General features: G+C 38.4%; 1 protein-coding gene across 1 annotated transcript in view; it reads left to right on the top strand.

The window, feature by feature from the left end:
* The window catches only part of LRMP (lymphoid-restricted membrane protein), a 65,001-nt gene that overhangs the window by 27,502 nt on the left and 33,107 nt on the right, over positions 1-4,392 (top strand). The window contains exons 3-5 of the mRNA XM_015568678.1: positions 1,352-1,413; positions 2,495-2,572; positions 3,725-3,821. The gene's annotated coding sequence lies outside the window, so the exon portion shown is untranslated. The remainder of the gene's footprint in view (positions 1-1,351; positions 1,414-2,494; positions 2,573-3,724; positions 3,822-4,392) is intronic.

The raw sequence follows: 4,392 nt of genomic DNA, 5'->3' as shown, positions 1-4,392 counted from the left end.
AAATTACCACATAATTAAAAATTTTAAAGGCTTTTTTTCTGAAAAGAATTTAAATTAGATTATGTATTTATTTTTATATATATTAGCATTGTTTTCATGGCTCCGAATATCTTCAGGCGATTGTGATATCAAACATTTTTTATTTAGTTTAAGATGTGTTTTGGACACCAGAGTAGCTGCTGTTAATTTTTTTGGCTGTTAGTGATTAAAAAAAAAATAGTGGCAGCTATTAATAGTCCTCCATCTAGCAGAGCTTCCTACCCTCGTTTAATTTTTGTTTTTAATCGTCTGTGGGCTGAGAACACAGTCAGCTTGTGAGAATTATGTATAAATTCAGAGCCCACTTTCTGAGTGGAAGTGCGAGGCATTCCCACATGAAGAAAAGGCATGGATATCAACATCTATTTTGGTTGTTCAAAAGCTTTGGGCCTGTTTTCTGGTTCTTGGCTATATCTCCAAAGAGTGTGGAGTAACATGTAAGTAATACGTTACTATGTAGTTCAAAGAGTTAAATAGTATTTTTTCCCATTTCCATTATTCTAGAGATGAGTATTTGGAAGTTATTGGGAAGCAGATTTTAGTTAAGCAGACACATATTTTTAATTTCACAGAGGAGTACAGTGAATTCAGCACCGACCGGTGAGTCTGATCTCAGTTCCAGGAATAACCAGTTATCATTTAAATCCTCTGGGCATCAGTGCTCGCATGATCTCAGACCTGCTTATAGGACTCTGGGATTCTAGGCCTTACTTCTAGGGCTCCCATCCTGATAGCTCAAGTTCAGGCTTACTGTAGAGTATGTCCCTATTGGTAGGGTTGGACTGAATGACCTCTAAGGTGTATTCCCATTTTAAGATTGAGTAATCTAAGACTCACATCTCGAAGACAACTCACTTGCATCTGCAGCTCTCAAGGTCAAGTATATATACCTAAGGGTGGTAATGGTTTTGCTGCTCCCACCTGCCTTGTTCTCCTGTTGGTTCCCATTGAGACTTTTCAGATTGGTAGTCCATTTTCTTTCCCCTCTGACTTGGTAGGGTTGGACTGAATGACCTCTAAGGTGTATTCCCATTTTAAGATTGAGTAATCTAAGACTCATATCTCGAAGACAATTCACTTGCATCTCTCAAGGTCAAGTTTAAATACCTAAGGGTGGTAATGGTTTTGCTGCTCCCACCTGCCTTGTTCTCCTGTTGGTTTGTTTTCACAAGTGGCCAGTTGGGAATGCCACTCTCAGAAGTCCTAGTTTTCTCTCGCCTTTCCTCCGGCCCCCAGTTTAAAGCTGTTAAAGGTTTATGAAATGAATTAAGGGAAAATGAAATATTAAGCTGGTCATGAATTCTCTTTACAGCAACGATCAAGTCACTAAGAAAGAAGTTAATCCAAGGACAACTCCATGGCTTGCTGTTTCAGGTAAAACAAACAAACAAACAAACAAACCTCTGCAATATGTGTTTAGTGTGGGGATGATGTCCAAACTGTGTAAGGTTCCAAAGCTAATTTATAATGGGCAGTAATTTTAATCATAAACTTAAGTAACCAACTTAGAAGAATATGGTGGACTTTGTTGTCTTATGCACTGAAAATGGTTAGCAAAACAAGAGGGAAGAGCTCACGTTAGTGAATGGCTTGTTGGAGACATTACATCTTTCAAAGAGGAGGCATTTCAGAATTCATTATCCATTAGGAAAGGCCAGTTTTCAGTCTCAGGCACCTCCTTTCTGACACACTTGAATGGGTTTTGATGGTTACTGCCTCTTTTTTCTCCTGTTTGAATTAACCTTTCGACTCCTGTCTAGATATCTCAAGATGTCCATGGGAGTTTAATGTATTTCTTTTCCTTATGACACTTGGTGAATTTCTTCTTTTTGTTCATAAGTGAAGAACATAAGGAACTGGAGGAGGGAGGAGAGACGGGTGATATTCACATGTATCTGTTTCCAGGCCATAATGCAGGCACATCTGGTTAAGCAGGAAAAAAAAAAGTTTTATTCATGTGGGAGATTAAGCTAGGCAGAGTTCCTAAAAAGCCCTCTGCAATAATTTGAGCTGGAAAAAACCTCCTTATCTAAATACGCTTTAATCATTTTAAGAACAGCAGTAAAGTTTTCTATTATAACGTAACTATGATAGTATGTAGCTACCTCTTGGACTAAGGCCATGATTTTATTGCTATATAATTTTTATTGGTACCATTTTTACTATTCTGAGTTATGTCTCCCAACAAGCTTCTTTGGCCTCTGCCTCAAGATTTCAATGACCAGTCAGTTTCCTGTTCCTGACCTTTGGCCTTTTTTCTTTAGTAATGGGGAAAATAGCAACAAGAGGTTAACAATTACAAACTTGTTCCCTTAAAGCAGAACACACAATAAAGAACTGGTCATTTCAACCTCTTCAGGTAGCATTATCTTCTCTTAAGTCTAATATGTTCTGTATCTTTGACTCTTTTTCACCATTCTGTCTTTGACAACACTCCACAATTTTCTCTTTACAGAGCTGTTTAGACGAGGAATTTCCTCATTATGATCCTTTGTCCTGCACAGATACAATTCAACAACGTCTTCAAGAACTGGTAAGTTAAGCTTCTTGAAACAGTGTAAGTGCCATTGTGAGTCAACTCTATGCCAAAATAGAAAGTTAAGTCCAGTATATATTAATAGACCTAGAACTCTATATGCAGATGGAAACCTATTTATTTTCTTGACCATGTTCATGAACACAATCCTGGTAGACCCTAAAAAAAGGTGATGTTTAAATATTTTTATTGTAGTATTGTGAAGAATTATATGACTAAGCTTGCCCCTCACCCATAACTCTTCCTTTTTTTATTTAAAAATATATTTTATTGATTTTTTTACAGAGAGGAAGGGAGAGGGATAGAGAGTTAGAAACATCGATGAGAGAGAAACATCGATCAGCTGCCCCCTGCACACTCCCTACTGGGGATGTGCCCGCAACCAAGGTACATGCCCTTGACCGGAATCGAACCTGGGACCCTCGAGTCTGCAGGCTGACGCTCTATCCACTGAACCAAACTGGTTAGGACACCCATAACTCTTTCATCAAAGCCTTTGTTTATATGAAAGTGTCAATCACTGGGAATTGATGATATTAACATTCTGTTAAACTATTTAACTGTGATTTTGAAGATTTTATTTCTATTGTTGAGGGTATTATAGATGTCCCCCATGTTCCCCTGCTTTGCCCCCTTCTGCCTGGCTCCCACTCATCCCAGGCTTTCACTGCACTACTGTCTGTGTCCCTGGGCTATGCATATAAATTTTTTGGTTAATCTCTTCCCCCCATCCTTCCCTCTGAGATCTGTCAGTCTGTTGCATACTTCCATGTCTCTGGACCTTTTTGTTCATATGAGTGAGATCATGTGATATTTGTCTTTCTCTGACTCACTTATTTCACTTAGCATAATAATCCCCAGGTCCATCAAAACTGTCTCAGAGGACAAGAGAGCTGATTATGTTATCATTCCGTTCAGTTATGGAACTGTGGTTTTTAATAAGAATTATACTTTATGCATAGAGTATACCCTTTGATCAAAGTCATGAAAGCTTTGTTACTTGGCATCAATAATTTTCTTCCTGACCTCTCTTGCAGGGTTATTTAAGACCAGTTATATTCTTTCTACCTTTAGGGATGAAGAGAGTAGATTATAAAATGTTAGGTTACGCCACTTTAGATGGCTAATATTACTTGACTTTCTTTTCAGAAGCAGTGTGGCCATAAACAACATAGTGGTCAAGAAGCAAGAATACATAAGACTCCCCTGACCTTCAAACATACATGCTGGTACACACCCCTGCTGGGTAAGCCTGGATAGCCCCTCTCCCAGACCTTCTCAGACAGAGCTGGGGCAGGGTTATTTTCGAAAGGCAAATAATCACAATTCTATTTGTAGAGGAAGAGTTGCTGAATATTTGGGTATTTATCCCTGAATTTATGTTTCAGCACCTACTCTATCAACTTACGTCTCAGCACCTACTCTATGCCAGCCCCCTATTTATGTAAATTAGAGATTAAGTCCTAAAATTAAGTCCTCACAGATTATTGGTGAGATAGACCTGAGCTCAGAGAAGGCTCCATAAAAGAAATAAGAGTTGAACCAGGCCTTGAAAGATGGGTTGCATTTGGAAAAGTAAAACTCGTGGAAAAATTAATTCAATTGGGGACAATGAATGAGGAAGAATGAAAGCCCAGAAGAATTCAATTTCCTAAGTGCTTGAAGAAGAGTCAAATCTGGACAAGTCATTTTGAACAAAGAGGAGTTGGATTGGGACACAGTAGAATCTAAGTGTGGAGCAGGTTGTGGGTTAAACTGTGGACTACTATTCAATGTTAGGCTAAAGAAAAAAAAGCTTTAGATTAGGAAATGCTCAA

This window comes from Myotis davidii, unplaced genomic scaffold (assembly GCF_000327345.1).
Source record: "Myotis davidii unplaced genomic scaffold, ASM32734v1 scaffold385, whole genome shotgun sequence".
Taxonomy (NCBI): Eukaryota; Metazoa; Chordata; class Mammalia; order Chiroptera; family Vespertilionidae; genus Myotis; species Myotis davidii.
This window is presented reverse-complemented; position numbering and strand designations above follow the sequence as displayed.